Below are 16,614 nucleotides of genomic sequence, written 5' to 3'. Positions count from 1 at the left end.
CGCCAAGGGTTGTCCGAAAAGCTCCTGAGTCGCTACTTTGGACCCTACAAAGTAGTGCGTCGCATCAGTGACGTGAATTATGAGGTGGTTCCATATGGAACCATGTCACCCCAGCGTCGAAAGCACTACCCAGAGATTGTTCACGTTGTACGGCTCAAGCCGTACTTCGTACGTTAGTGGGACCGTACCTCAGCCTTGTTCTTTTGTTGTTGTTTTTTCTTAAGTGTGCCCACAGTGTGCATGTCTGCTTTACTTCCGCTTATCCACTACCATTCGCGCGAGCATCGGGGCGATGCTTTTTTTTTCAGTGGGGGAGTAATGCCACCTGGCCATGAACTGCGGCAAGCACGAGCCCGCATCGAGGAGAAAAACGAGGAAGAAGTTGTTGGGCTAGCGCGCTCTCGCCGAGGCTTTTGTTTTTTGGTTGTGGTGTCCCTGACCTGCGCCTCTGTGACTACGCGGTATTCTTTACCTGAAGTCCCTCTTGTTCACGCGCGACAATATGTCGTACCGGTTAACACTCGCAGCGAGGTATGGTATTTTTCATACGTTTTCATACAGGAACATCCACTGCAGTGGTCACTGTATTGAGTCGAGCTACGAGGCCATAACTGTTTTGACCAAACACATGATATTAAAAATGGCAGCATATCCACGGAGTGAATGATGGAGAGTGGGGCGAAGCATTCGTCCGTCCATGCGTCCGTCTGTGTGACCATCCATGCGTCTGTTTGTGCGCCCGTCCCTGCGTTCTTTCATGCATCCGCCCCTGCGTCCGTTCATGCGTCCATCGATGCATCTGTTTGTGTGTCCGTTCGTTCATCTATTCAACACTCCAAGTCCCATCATCTCGCATCTTTTTATCATATATTCCCCATATAGAAGCACTGCCATCCAGCGGACATTCCAAGGACTAAACGAGAGGTGGCACACGCACACTTTCTTACGGCCTGCGCTTTGGGTCCACTTCCCACCTTTAACCACCTCGAGTTCATGGTATATTCTAGTTCACTGTATTCATGGCACTGCGGCTCAACGCTCGCTAAACCTTTCTAAAGCTAAGGAGGTTACACCCAGCGAGTATAATGTAGCATCCCTTTCTTGTCCGATAGTGCTCAATGTACATGCCAATTGCTGCTAATGGGGATCGCAGCGTGCGCGTTGACTAAAAGCCGAATGCTCATGTCTCTCATTCCCCATTAGCAGCCATTGGCATGTACATTGAGCACTATTTTTTATTGTTAAACAACGCACAGAAGAAATCTCTCAATGGCACCACCTTGGATGTCAAGTGTTATACCTATTTCGGGTATGTGCCACTGGTGGTTACATACGAGGGACGCCCAAGTCACGCCATAAGGAGCTTCGCCCCTAAAAAATATTGTAATCAAACGAAGCGAAAACAATACAGGTGGCTGCATTACTTGTGACGTAACACAAGCGATGCATCTTGAAGTGTACGGAACCGCAAGAACTCCACGTTTGGTGATGCACGTGGCATACCACGTTCGCTGGATAAAAACTCGTTTTCATCCAGCGGCCATGGGCATACATTGCGCACACAACAGAATCCCTTGCTTCCGTAGTTGTTGGCACAGCAAAAAAAAAAAAAAACGGCACAGTGGTTCCCGTCGACTTTTCGCTGGCTGTCATCCCAATAAAAAAATCCACAGTTCCATCTAAAACGTGTTAAAATTGTTCGACAATGTCACTCATCCAAACACCAAGCAGCCCATACAGACCGCGCCTTCGACACGAGTCAATTTGGAAACAGTGGTTGCCAGAACACCGTGGTTGCCAGTCTGAACCTCCTCGCCGATGGAACGGACAAAAACGTGGTTAGCCAGGTCACAACTGATAAACATGGCGATGCGGATAGCACCAATTCGAACGTTTCGATTGTATGCGAACGCCGTTTTTTTCGCTATTGTGCGTCGCACACATACGGCGCTTCGCTCTCGGTGCGCTCAATGGATAATCAGAATCATATAGCCACCTTTAGCCACAGCTTAAAGATATACCGACGACGCGACTAAATGCACGTTGCTGACTGTTGTCTAGACTGAGTCAGACTATTTTCCTGTTCTAATTAATCGCTTAATTAGGCCACGTTTAAGCAACATACCTTTTTAAGCAACAATACCTTTTAAAGCAACAAAAATAAGCCGGAATTTCCAATTATAAAAATGTTCATCGTTTTCCAAAACATCCAGTGAAGCAGTCTAGAGCATCATATCTGTTAAATGTAGTGTTTTTTTTTTTTGCAAACTGCAAATGCCAGCAAAATACAAAAAAAATACCACATGACAAGCCCACTCGCGCGCCAGTGTGCACGATCACTTTAGTGGTTCCTAACGTTCCGCGAACGAACGAACGTTTACCCGATTGTGCTGTCTCAACAGGGCCATGACGCTGTTGGAAGTTTGCCGATGAACACGTTTTACTATCGGCCACAAAAGCGATAACCACTGTGAATGCTTATCGCTGTCATGAACCGGTGCAAGGGAAGCATATCTTTCGTACACGGAATGTTGGAGGCACCACAATCACGGCGTGCATAAGCGCGCCAGAGGGTTCATCACGTGGTATTTTTTTTTTGTATTTCGCGGGTATTTCTAGGCAGCAGAAAACCCTAATAAATAGCAGATGTAAAGTTCGATACTGTCAAATCGGACTCTGATCTATAACTGACCTATAACTTACTCTGGAATTTTTTATTCGTCTTATTTCATTCAAAGGTTAGTTATCAAATATGACTAATTAAACAAATAATCAGAAGACAAAAAATTGACTGACTCACTCCGGGCAACGGTCAGCAACATGCATTCAGTCGCGTCATTATTGCGTGTGTCGGCATATTTTTAAACTCTGGCTAAAGATAGCTGGGGCACCCATGGTCCGAATTGGCCGGGTTGCTGCCAAATGTGACCAAATAACGAAAATTTTATGACGTTAAACAATGCATTTGCTTGCCGAAACCAGGAAACACGTCTGAATTATTCAATTTCCCGAATAAACGGGAGTGGAACGAGTTTTCACTGCATATTAAAAGGTGAAAGCTGTGTACATCGCACGTAACTTGTGGGCCGGTGAGTTAACGACGCCACAATGAAACTCTATGGTCGCCTGTAACGAAGAGACCTAAAGAGCTCCAGCCACTTTCGTCAACAAAGACACTGCTTCAATTCCTTGCATCGCACCCCAACACGCACCCATCAAAAATCCAGTGGTGCGTGAGAATCGAAACTGAAACTGAAGAAAAAGCAGTTCGCTAGTCAACGCTATCCAATCCGCAGCCTGTACTTCTCGGTCATATCATCATTGTGTTCGAAACTCTGGGCAGTTTAAATTTGTTCAAGACCGCTGTGCACCGACGTGGCCATGCCGCAGTGATGCCTAAACAGCAAAGATACTGCTTTGTACCGGGATGCAAAATCGGGTGTGGTTCGGCCTGGCTACAAGGAAGGAAACTGTCTCTCTTCGGTGTGCCTGTCGACGACGAACGACGCAGGGCCTGGGAGCGCGCTATTTCTCGAGCTGACAAGCGATTGGGGAAGAACTGCGTTGTGTGCGAGTTGCACTTCGAGGAGAGATTCATCGTTCGCAACTACAAGCATCTCATCAACGGCGAGTGTGTGGAAATCCCCCGTGGTCGCCCTACACTGACGAAGGACGCGATACCCACGATACTTCCAACCGTGCCCGCCGCTGGCCTCTGTGAGCCGCTTCCCCTGAAAATAGAAGCGGTGTGGTCCAATGGGCGCACGACTTGCAAGCGACAAAAGGACGACTCTTTTCAGAAGGAACCGGACAGTGATGAAACCGATGTTCCGACAAGTTCGAACTGTGACGGCGTCTACGGTTTGGAGGGCATGACACAAGGCGACCTTCCAAATAGGTTCTGGACGAAGTACTTCATCTCAAATGACGCGGACGTAGTGGCTTTCTCGGTGTGTGCGTCAAGTGGTGAAACTCCGTGCTTTCAAAAGCTACTTTTGTGTTCGAGTAGTGCGCCAACCATTCATTGCAGGGCGTATGTACAAGGTGTTCATGTAAAAACAGTAGATGTCGACAGTGTCAGTGCTGTTAGAGACCTCCTGTTCGAAATTGATGCAATGATTCCCTGCGAAGGGTTTGAGAAGGAAACCGGAATGGAAGCTGCACAGATAAAAACAAAGCACAGGCTCCATGGAGGCAAACTGCACAGCCTGAGGTGTTGTGGGACAGTCCAAAATAGAGGCCAATGCTTGCAGTGCAAGTACCTTCACAAGCTGTTGAAAAACCAGGTGTACTATAAGCGGGCAAAATGGAAACAGGCAAGTACCAACCTAGCACAGAAGCTTAAGCGAAAAAATGAGCTGCTACGACGTCAAGAGCACACTATTGCAAGGTTGAGCGAGACCATAGAAATGATGAAAGAGGACATCGAAGCGATAGTTAACCATAGACTTAAAAAGATGTTGCAAAGCCTGCCAAAAAAACAGCAAGTCTAGGTACATGAATGCTTTGAAGCATCTAAAGAGAAAAAAAAACAAATAGAATGGCTTTTTAGCCAGAGTGAATGCTTGAATGCATTGTGATACATATAAAAGGCCCATGTCTTTATGAACACATTTATGAACATGATTCTGTGGCTGTACCGAGCCCTTCGTGCCGGCATACTTATGTCCAGAATGTAAATGTTGTTCTGACTTCACTGAAGATGCTCACAGCTTGCAAGCACTATTGATCCATATCACAGACATGGCGGCTCACGTGCTGATAAAATGAAAGTACCCGGCAATTTGACTGTAAATAGCAAAGTGCAAGTTGATGGTTTCGTTGACCTCGGCTAGTACAGCGGCCAGGGCAAGAAACCCTGGTAACTGTACTACTGGGGCTCGGAGTGACCATGGGCCTGCAGTTTTATTTCACTTATTCACAGGTGATTGAAACGAGATTTCGGTGTTTGATGCTTGAGTGATAGAAATAAAGACAGATATTCGGGGTCAAAATTAGTGTTGATGCCGTGATTTGTGATGAGAAATCTGGGCCCGTCATGGTTTTTGTACCATGTGTTGGGCCTGCATGGAACCGTAGCATGTGGAAAATTTTGGGTGTTTGGTGGAAGCTCGAGAAGACAGTTTGCAAAGTAAACTGTCCAGTAAGAGCAAACCAGTATTTGCATTTTTGTCAGATTTTATCTCACTTGGTTTTATGTGTGTGTAATCTGGTAACCTTATCTCCTAAGGGCTCCTGATACGCGGTACTAATACAGTTGGTAATAAAAAATTGCTGCCCGCATCTTCCAGGGAAACTCGAGTACATGTGTCGCAGAGCAGTGTGGGTATCACATGAATAATGCGTAATGGGATATGGTTTGGCAATGCTTGTTATTTTGTCTTTATTTACTTTTATCAATTGAATGAAGGAGAAACGTTGCCTTCAACGAGCGGAGGGAGGCTGATGTGCAATTCATTGCCTACATATATGCGGTGGCCAGAGAACAGTTGTGCAGCTCGAGCAGTCGGTTTTTACTTGAAGACACTGCCTGCATCGGCAAACAGTTGGCATGAGACGCAAGCATGCTTGTTGAGGGTGTGGACATCGCCGCTGGGGCACGACACGTGTCATCGTGCAACTAAGAAATGCTCCGCGCTTAATATGTAAAAGAAGCATGCAAATGTGACAATTCAAGTTCAGGGATACTTGGGGCAATGCTGTACCTCACCACGGCTGTTTGCTAGCGTAATTCCCTTGAAAAAAATGCAAGTGAACTTGTTGTTTACCAGCTTCAGTGTCGAAGTTTTGAAGTGATTGTAAGTCTACAACATCCTAGTGAAACACTGCTATGGCACTGGCAGTACCAAGGCTGCTTCTGCATTTGTCTCGACGATGAGAGACCTCATCAGTGCCACGGCGTAGAGACAATCAAAGTGAGGTTTAAGGCCAAACATTCAAGAATTAAAGAGCATCAAATGCTTTTTGGAGTTCTTAGCGGCCTGGCAAAAAGCTGTGGCTAAGCAGGGCGGGTTCCTGAGTGAATCAACGGGCGAACAACTTTGTTTTACTCTTACCAGCATGCCTTCCGTCCTCCTCTTGTGTCACGGAGATGCTGGGATTCAAGTACTGAATGACATCTCGTCTAGTGACAACATTCCTTCAGCAGTTCTAAGCAGCCTTTTAAGTTCGGGCATTCACACTAATCTTGCAAAAGTTCAGAATAAGTTGGATGAGCTCATAGATGTGGGATGTCTCAGTGAAGTTCACAAAATGATTGTGATATGTGATGCCCTCACTGACCATGCTGAAGTTCTTGGACACAAAGGTCACTCTCACATCTCTTATTATGTCAATGAGTCGGGGGAATGTTGAAAATGACGATGCGTCATGAATCTTCCAGGGTGTTGCATTGCGCCGACAACTCGAGCTTGCTTACAGTCGTAACGCCTCACGTCGTGTCCCACATTGTGTCATCTGTTATGTGTCACACATCAAGTCACACAATATGTGCGACACATTGTGTTATGTCACAAGTTGTGTCACACATGGCCCACATTGTGTCATCTGTTATGACTAGTAAGGGTGTGCGAATCGTGAAATCTCAATTTAAATCAAATAGTTCCCTATAGTGGCCAAGGATATCAAATTGAATACAACAGAGTTTATTAATAATCGACAGAAAAAACATATAAACTAAATCTGCTCATGCTCTTAAGCACAGAAAGAAGACAGTGGCTGCTACCACAACACTACACTGTCGTAGAGACACACAAGATGTTCCACATTACCTGACTTAAAACTTTCTCGCCATGATGTTTTGCTGTTTAACAGCGGAAAACATGAGCTCACTGTACACGATAGCAGCAGGGGTGAAAAAATATCACGAAGCAATTTCGTGGATAAATAGCAGTTCCATGCTTTTTTCAATATTTCAAAAAATTACCCTTTCTTGCTATCAGGCTCACTGAAGTATTTTCGAATTTCTTGACTATATGATCTAAGCTCAGTATGCTGGTTATTTTTTTTTTTACGCTAGCAGTTCGACAGTTTCCCAGCAAGTTTTTTGGTTTTCTTTGCAGGAGCCATGATGTACGCAAATGATATAATCTCTTAAAATAAGTATGTAGTCCGTTCTGAACCAGGATATCGGTACAAGTTTTAACGAAAGGAATATTGTAAGGATGTTAGTGATACTTTTAGCCGCCTTAACTGAACAAAATTGTCCCATTGACCTTTGTCCTGTTCGAGATGTTCATTTTGTCGAATCATTCGAAGCTTCACTAGCTATGCAAAAGCAAAATCGAATTATTTGATTAGGTTACCATTCAATTTCAATTCGAAACTCAAACGTTCACGCACCCCTACAGAGGTCCCATCAGCAGATTTGATGTCACGATCTGATTGTGTTTGACATAAGCAGACATCAACTTTTGTGAACTGGTTTACGACTCCATTTTGGAATTGCATACTGACTGTTCTTTTTACTAGCTTTAGCTGAGCTTCATCTGACTTGTAGTTCTCCCCAAAATTGATCCATATTTTCTATTTGTTTTGTTTTGATGGTGTTTTTGAAGCTCAATCGCAAGAGTGTGTCAAAGTTAATGCCTTGCTTAACAAGGCTCGTGCTATTTGAGATAAACTTCGCTGTTCGATGAGCAAGTCATCAAAAGAAAAAGCGTTCAAGTATGGTTGCTTATGCTTCTACCTGAATTGAAACTACTCGGAGAACGATGCGCTGTGACAGCAAGAACTGTACGGATGCTGTTTTGGTGACGAGCCTACGGCAAGTTATTGGATTCGCTATCTTCCAGTGCTTCCGGGTACGAGTGGCGCCAAACATTAGTTTCCAAGCGAATACGCACTTTGATGAGGCGAGCATGTCAGAGAAGCGTGAGAACTAACGTTTGTTCTAACATGCATGGTTTATTCTAACCCGAGGGTACTATGCGGCCAATATGTTCAAATATACGACGCGCACGTTTAGGCCGACTGTTTAATCTTCGCGTGCTATAGCCGAACTGTTGGATCGTCATACTGGCCCAATCACGAAGCCACACCTTTTGATGACGTCACGCTTCTTGCGAGTGCGTCCCCTGGTGTCTTCTTCAAAAGGCAGCACCACTCGGGAACGTCATGCTGGTCATGAACGCTCGCGTTCTGCTGCACCCTGCCGGGCTCACACTTCAATCGCATATATTTGAAAGCGGATTGCCTTGCTACTTTAGACGTCCCTACACAGCTCCAACAATTTTTTTACAGCAAATATTTCTTCGTTTTCACTGTGGCGCGAATGCGGTTTTATCGAAGTCAGCAAGCAGGCAGGAAACTCACACGTTGCAGTCAGTAAGACGATGGAGCTTGGCCTTGATGCGTTTTCCTCATGTATCTCAAACAGGCAGCGTACGGGTGAGCGTTATCTGAAGGTCACGTGATGCCTAGGTAGATATTACAGTCACGCCCCGGCAGACCGATATGATATCCTTGTCAAAAATGGACATTTGTCACAAGGCTGCACATTTCATCCTTCGGTCATATGTTCAGTCGCTTCTAACATGCCTTCCGAAACAAGCGCAAAGCCACTTACGGTGTATTTCGGCAGATAGCGCTGCATGCACTGGCGTTAGCGCGCATTCAGAAACCACCGTTTAAACACCGTAACTCTCGAAAACGAGTGAAACAACGAAAGCGCTGACGCGCACGCATGGCAGCAAGTTTCGGACGGTGTACGTGGGACCTGTAGTTGTCCAGTTCATTACAGCTAAAGTGGCTGAATATTGCACAGAACTGAATATGGATCTGTACAGACCGTTAAAGAGAACCACTGATTAAAAGGGCTCGTTTATGTTCAGAGTGAAAGATTAGCCGTGTCCGGAAATACAACTGCGATACAGGTAGCGATAAAGCTGCGCTCGTGTTTATCATTCAAGTGCTTCCACAGTCTTCGCTTGCCTGTCTGTAAGTTTGAATGTGCACTTATTCATTATTATTATTATTATTATTATTATTATTATTATTATTATTATTATTATTATTATTATTATTATTATTATTATTATTATTATTATTATTAATGTGCACTTAACTATTATTATTTGCAGAAAAAAAATAGGTAAATATATGAGGAGCATATCTGGATATATTGTACCATAAAAATACGTGCTAAAAATCTTTCCGCACTTCAGTCCGATCGCTCTGCTATTTTTTCACCATTGCCAACAAACCACATCAAAGTCTACACCCCGCTACTCTCCTTAAGGCCCAAGAACTCACTACCCCCCTTTCCCCGCTTTCGTTCTGGTAACGCCCCACCAAAACAGAAATTAGAAAGTATGGTTAAGCCTTTGAAACCAAAGAGCGTAACTTCAGAGTCAGACACCGAATTGACAGTGCAGGAATAGCATGAAGGAGAAGGACAAAACTTCTACACACTCGCGCAAGCAAAAAAAAAAAAAGATAAAAATAATGCCGTGACCAGGATTCGAACCTGGGTTATTGCGGCCACAACGCAAGGTACTAACCACTATACGATCACGGCTATCCCGGAGGACGTGAGGCATGGCTGAAACGCAGTGTGTCAAACAGCACCATTACTCTCGCTTTTCTTCTAATGGTAGTATTTGATCTTCTTTAACGTAATCATACAAGCAGCGTCGCTGGGATCACTCAGCGTGGCAACCACTACGCTGCTCAAAGGGTTTCAGTGAGCAGAGATGCAGCAACGCTTACGGTACACTGTACTAACAGTACTGGTGGCGCCGCCTCGTTAAGTTGAAAGTAACTACAGCTCGCAAAAATTGGCCTTGGAAGTTGCGCGCCACGCACAAAATCACTATATATATATATATATATATATATATATATATATATATATATATATATATATATATATATGCCTTCTTCCTTTTCCTCATGAACCACTAACAACAACAACAACCTTTGATCTTCGCCAGTTTCCCCTCTATGGCCGTCAAGTAGTAGGCGAAAGTAAACACTTTGTATGTACACGTAAAAAAAAAAGAGAAAAGGACAGTGTACACGTACGAGTCAGTCAGAAAAACAAGCATGGTCTCCAGCTACGAATCTTTGTCACGAAGTTCTCTTTCCTCCTCGCTTACTTCTAGGAGGCAGGAGAGTCTTCCGGGGTCCTCGTTGATGCCGGCTACCAATGTTCTAAATTTGAAAATAAAATATGCCTCACGCTGTTCGCGCTCGCGTCTGTTTGAGAAACTGGATTGTAAAAGAGTCACGGTGATGTTTTCAAAACTGCGGTTTGGAAGGCGCAGATGTCTATATAAAGGTAGCTTCGGCAGTGAAGTGGCGTGGCACCGGTGATTATTAAATCGCAGCCGAAATGGCGTGTCTGTTTGGCCGATATATTCTTGTCCGCAGATGTTGCAATGTAGCGTGTATATTACGTCACTGGAGTCACAGTTAAGGCTTTCAGTTATGCAGAATTGGAAATCTGAGAAACTCGCTTTTGATTCACGTGTTGTGACCATCTGTGGGCATACCTTGCATCGAGCTTTTCCGCAGAGATGGCACCCTGATTGAACTTTGGAGGGGTTTGTTTTTGATCTGACAAGAATGTCCTTCAGGTTTTTATCTCTGCGGTACACCACGTGAGGTGTCTTTGCGAAAATTCAAGTTAGTCGTTTGCTTTGCCTGATTATGTTGAAATGGCGGGAAAGTATGTTGTTGATTCGTGGCACTGATGATGAGTAAGTTAGTACAAGGTTTGTTTGGGAAGTCGTTTTAGATACCTTGTTTGGTCCCTTAATTATATCATTCCAGTTCACGTTGCGAGCACGTAGTATGGCATCGTCAATAATGTCTTCAGGATAATTTTGTTTCAATAAGAAATGCTTTAGGCATTCTGTGTGTCTGTCAAATTCCTGCATATCGGTGCATATTCTTCGGTACCGGTAGGCCTGAGAATATGGAATACCCGTTTTGCAATGCTTTGGATGGCTGCTGTTGAAATGTAGGTACATTTGATGGTCTGTAGGCTTTTTGTAAAGATTTGTTGACAAGCGGTAATTTTTGACCGTGACAGTGACGTCCAAGAAGTTAATGCTAGTTTTGGAAATTTTGTGCATGAATTTAATTGACGGGTGGCACTTGTTAAAATCCTCTATGAAGCGGCAAGCACGTCGCTCATCGTGGTTCCATGTCATAAAAATGTCGTCTAAGTATCTTCTGTAGTATAAAGGTTTGAAGGTGCGTCTCTGAACGAATGGGATTTCAAGGGAAACCATAAAGGTGCTCGCAAAGTTTGGGGCCATTTTTGTGCCCATTGCAGTGCCACTGACTTGAAGGAAGTGCTTGCCATTGAACTCAAAAGGTTATAATTTAGTACAAGTTTAAGAAGTGTAAACAGTACCCCGCCACTTAAACCAGTTGATGAGTCAGATTTTACATATTCAGAAACCATAGCCGTTATTCCGTCATGGTGGGGTATGTTGGTGTACAGTGAGCAGACGTCCATGGTCACCAGAAAACTATTGCCTGGGATGTTGAGACTTGAAGTTTCGCAGATGAAGTGGTTTGGTTCCTATAGGTAATAGAGAAAATTTGGAGGGATGTCTTTTATCAAGGAATTGATGAATTCTGTTATTTCTGTTGATGTGCTGTTACTGGATATTATTGGACGTCCTGGATTGCCTGCCTTGTGTATTTTGGGGAGCAAATAGAATCGACCGGGAACAGAATGGGCCGGTAACATCGCTTTTAACATTTTGCCGGTAATTTTCTCGTCCCGGCGGAGATTATTTAGGGTTCCTTTTCTCTCACTTTCAAATTCGGGAGTCAGGTCCGTTGGAAGTACTTTGTAGAATTTTGTGTCTGATAGTTGTCGTTCCCTTTCCTTTAAGTAGTCCGACGTGTTTAGAATTACTATGCAGCCCCATTGATCAGTCGATTTGATGGTAAATTCAGCGTTTTTTTTTTTCGTAGTTCATCGAGTGCCCTTCGTTCTGATTTGATAGGTTGTTTCGAGATGGCCGAGTTTTTTCATACGCTGTGATGGTATCTTTTAGGGGTGAAGCTCCTTATGGCGTGGCTTGTGCGTCCCTCGTAGTACGTAACCACCAGTGGCACATACCCGAAATAGGTATAACATTTGACCTCCAAGGTGGTGCCGGTGAGAGATTTCTTCTGTGCGTTGTTTAACAATAAAAAATAGTGCTCAATGTACATGCCAATGGCTGCTAATGGGGAATGAGAGACAGGAGCATTCGGCTTTTAGTCAACGCGCACGCTGCGATCCCCATCAGCAGCCATTGGCATGTACATTGAGCACTATCGGACAAGAAAGGGTTGCTACATTATACTCGCTGGGTGTAACCTCCTTAGTTTTAGAAAGGTTTAACAAGCGTTGAGCCGCAGGTCCGTGAATACAATGAACTTGTATATACCATGAATGAATTCGAGGTGGTTAAAGGGGAAAGCTGATACGAAGCGCAAGCCGTAAGAAATTAAAAAGCTGAATCCTCCTGTCTCTCATTTCACATTAGCAGCCACTGGCATGTACATTGAGCACTATCTGACCGGAAAAGGTTGCTACGTTATACTCACTGGGCGTAACCTCCTTGGTTTTAGAAAGGTTTAGCGAGCATTGGGCCGAAGTGCCATGAATACAGTGAACTATTATATACCATGAACTCAAGGTGGTTGAAGGTGGGAAGTAAACCCGAAGCGCAAGCCGTAAGAAAGTGTGCGTGTGCCACGTCTCGTTTAGTCCTTGAAATGTCCACTGAATGACGGTGCTTCTATATGGGGAATATATAATAAAAAGATGCGAGATGGTGGGACTTGGAGTGTTGAATAGATGGACGAATGGGCACACAGACAGATGCATGGATGGACGCATGAACGGACGCAGGGGCGGATGCATGAACGAACGCAGGGACGGGCGCATGAACAGACGCATGGACGGTCACAAAGACGGACGCATGGACGGACGAATGCTTCGCCCCACTCTCCATCATTCACTCCGTGGATATGCTGCCATTTTTTTTTGAACTGCTGATATATACATATGGAGGTGTTTTCCCTCTGCTCACCTGGACACCATGATTTGTCACCACCAATCAATCTATTCTCGTCCGTACAGTCCTTCCGATCATGAAAGTATTCACGGAGGCGGAGATTACGCGCAAAGTTATCGAGGTCTCGGTACAGTTCAAATTCATTGAATCTACTGGATGATGGACAAAAGGTCAAGAGAGAGAGAGAGAGATAAAGATACAAGGAAAGGCAGGGAGGTTAACCAGACGCACATCCGGTTTGCTACCCTGCACTGGGGAAGGGATAAAGGGGAGAAAAGAGGCTGCACAAGGATGAGAAGGTACACACAATCACGAGCACACTCGGTGAGCACACACAGTTCACAGGCGGTCGCTCAGGTTTGTTGACTTAAGGTAAAGAAGCAGTGCTTTAGTTGCTTTCTGCGCAACTGAGGCAGATGCCCTAGGTCCTAGTATCTTCCGCACACAAAATGGTCCGGGGTCAAGTCGATTCAAAACCATCCGTAGCTGGCATCGCTGTGTGTCGTAGCAAGCGCAGCTGCAGAGGACGTGTTCGATGGTTTCTTCATCTCCGCAGTAGTCGCATGTAGGAGTATCTGCCATACCAATGCGAAAGGAGTACACCTTTGTGAATGCAACACCCAACCAAAGGCGGCATAACAGTGTCGCATCGGAGCGGGAAAGTTGTGATGGTAGCTTTAGCTTTAGCGAAGGATCCAGTTCATAAAATTGATACCTTTGGAAGCTGGTAGACGACCAGAACGTGCGTGTGAGATCTCGAGCCAGCAGGTAAAGTTGTCTTGCTGCATCATTCCTTGATAGAGGAATCGGGACTACACGGGTTTCTTCATGGGCTGAGCGGGCTGCATCATCGGCTAGTTCATTTCCGGTAATACCGATATGTCCAGGCAGCCATTGATATATAATATCATGCCCTCGTGCTAGAGCTTCATGATGGCAATGTCTTATTTCTTGTACCAGTTGGTCATGGCTCCTCCTACGCATGGCAGACTGCAAACTCTGAAGCGCTGCCTTCGAATCACAGAATATGACCCATTTTCCTGGACGTTCTTGAACGAGATATTGTAAAGCAGCCCTTATAGCAGCAAGCTCTGATGCCGTAGATGTAGTCATATGTGACAACTTAAATTTGATTGTCATTTCTGCAGCCGGAATTACAAAAGGTCTAGCCTCTCGACAAAAGTTGCAGCTGAGCGGGTGTAAGCGTTGTGTTGGACAGATTGAGGACAGTTTTCGCATAAGTTGTTTGGCTGCTCTCGGCTATCACGTGGCGCGGGAGTGTCAGCGTCATATTCGAGAGTAAGACTGTTTTGATTAGGATTACTCTGTAGTTTCGAGTTTCCATTTTCCTCCTCAAAGTTTGGTTGTGGTACGGGTGGTCCCTAGCGTTCTTGTGGGATCTCATTCCTATTTTCCTGTTGCAGAGCAGTGGAGAATCTGCAGTCCCGATAGAATTTTCTATCTTTCACTATTGAAATTTCGCCCCCGTTTTTTAGTTCATATCTTTCCCGTTCTCTTGCCTCATGCTCTCTGAGATTAGATACTAATTTCTGCGTGGCCTCCGTGACACTGTATTCGGTGACCTTACGCTCACTATGGTCCGCAATGACCCGAGTCAGTTGCAAGGACGCTTCTAGTAATATTTTTTTCCCCACTTCCTTCTTTCTGCTTCACTTAGTGTAGACATTGAAGGTTGCAGCCAAGGCGGAGGCCCTTAGGAGCAATTTGGTGAGATAGATATTTGGTTAGTTGTTCCGCATGTTTTTCGTATTGCACCCGTTTTCAATGATTTTCCTAATCGATAGAGATGACTGGGACCATGCGTGTCTGAGACTGCCCGTACCTTTTGTTTCCCCGTGTCAATTGGAAGCCGCCGTCTTAATCTTCGCTGCGTTTGTTCGCGTGGTGTTGTAGGGCCTCGCTGGTGGGAGTGGCGACGTCGTCACTGCTGGGGTCCTGGATGACTGTGTGTCCCTTGGTTCCCTGTTGTTGAGTGGGCTTGGCACTGCAGTTTGCCGTGCAAGCAGTTGCCGCCGATCTATGACTCGCTGGTGGGACTCGCTGGCCCCTCTGGCTTGCTGGCCTCGCTGGTGGGAGTGGCGACATCATCACTGCTGGGGCCCTGGATGGCTCTGTATGTCCCTCCGCTCCCTGTTGTTGAGTGGACTGAGCACTGGAGTTGGCCGTGCAAGCGGTTGCCGCCGATCTCCATGTCGCTGACGTCCATCACAGCTGTACCCTCGTGTGCTGTGCCAGCAGCGCGACTCCCTCGAAGCTCGCATGTAAGCCGTCAGCAGCCAGGAAGCGGCGCAGTGGGAGTGTTGAGAAACCCTGTTCTACGTAATAAACGCCTGCTCCCAACAACCCGCTCTGGCAAAGACGGTGGTCCTCTGTGCTGAATCGGTGCACCTCCATATTGAACCGAGTCATTGATCGCCAGTTCGAGTCCCGCCGTCGGCGATTGGGTGCGCGAGGCAGTGGCGGTCTAAGATGCAGTGTCTTGATGTTTGGGCGCATCTGCCTCATTCGTTTCAATGCCTCCCTCAACGAATCCAGTGATCTTGAAGATCCAGTCTTCAGGATGTCCGTGGTGCCCACATGCAGAAACAACGTGTCCACCCGGTATGGTAGGTACTCAAGTAGCACCGGTATGTCCGAAAACATAGGGCCGCCATAAGCGAAGAAGCACGGCGTCGTTACGTCGTTCGGGCTGAAGTGCGTGTGGACGTACCACATGATGGAGTCCCCGATGACGGCACACTTCGTAGGGTAATTTGGGTATCTTCGTGACAAACGATCCGTTGATGATGTACTGGCAGCCAAGGCTCAGGTCACTGGGAGTAATAATTCAATGAGCCAGTTAGTCTTCGTGAAGGTATGCGATAGGGCACAACGGGAGCGTTTTCAAAGGAAATAAATATATTTATTTCCAACAGTTTCGGGAGGGGCCCTCCTATCGTCAGTCGATGAGTTATACTAACATAGACGTTCAACTTCGTTGCTGCCGCGTCCCTCTCGCCTTGAAAGATGTTTACGAGAGTAAAAGAAAACTAAATAAAGAGGGAAGACACTGTGAACGCTGAGCACGAAACCAGCCCGTGCACATCCGAATGTCGGTGTATATATATATATATATATATATATATATATATATATATATATATATATATATATATATATATATATATATATATATATATATATATATATATATATATATATATATATATATATATATATATATATATTGAAAAATTTCAAAGACTATAGCCTTGCGAGTGTTCCTCAAAATCATGCCAAATGTAAATGATTTAAAACGTGACAAAACGCCGATAAACCGAAAAATAGAAGATCTGCGAAGGTTATGAAGTCGTCAGTTTGTCTCAAAAGCGCCCAAAATATGATTTATCAGCATTCGACGCCACCTTGAAAAATCGATAAACTTCCAAACGCTATAGTCTTGCCCTTTTTTTCTCAAAATCATAGCGAATAGAAATGATTTAAAACGTGTCAAAACGTCCAAAAATTGAAATATAGAAGCTCTCTGAAGGCTATAAAGTCGTTAGTTTGTCTAAATACTGTCCTC

General features: G+C 45.1%; 1 protein-coding gene and 1 non-coding gene across 3 annotated transcripts in view; both read right to left on the bottom strand.

Annotated features, from left to right (window-relative positions):
* Positions 1 to 8,450, bottom strand: part of LOC119164289 (triokinase/FMN cyclase) — a 40,730-nt gene extending 32,280 nt beyond the window's left edge. The window contains exon 1 of one of the 2 annotated variants that reach the window (XM_037416439.2): positions 8,314 to 8,450. The gene's annotated coding sequence lies outside the window, so the exon portion shown is untranslated. The remainder of the gene's footprint in view (positions 1 to 8,313) is intronic. The other variant, XM_075871333.1, reaches the window with a different exon arrangement.
* A 995-nt stretch (positions 8,451 to 9,445) lies between these two features.
* TRNAH-GUG (transfer RNA histidin (anticodon GUG)) lies at positions 9,446 to 9,517 on the bottom strand. The gene has a single exon. It is a non-coding gene; the product is annotated as a tRNA-His (tRNA).
* Positions 9,518 to 16,614: the final 7,097 nt, after the last annotated feature.

The sequence above is a fragment of the Rhipicephalus microplus genome, chromosome 8, assembly GCF_043290135.1.
Source record: "Rhipicephalus microplus isolate Deutch F79 chromosome 8, USDA_Rmic, whole genome shotgun sequence".
Taxonomy (NCBI): domain Eukaryota; kingdom Metazoa; phylum Arthropoda; class Arachnida; order Ixodida; family Ixodidae; genus Rhipicephalus; species Rhipicephalus microplus.
This window is presented reverse-complemented; position numbering and strand designations above follow the sequence as displayed.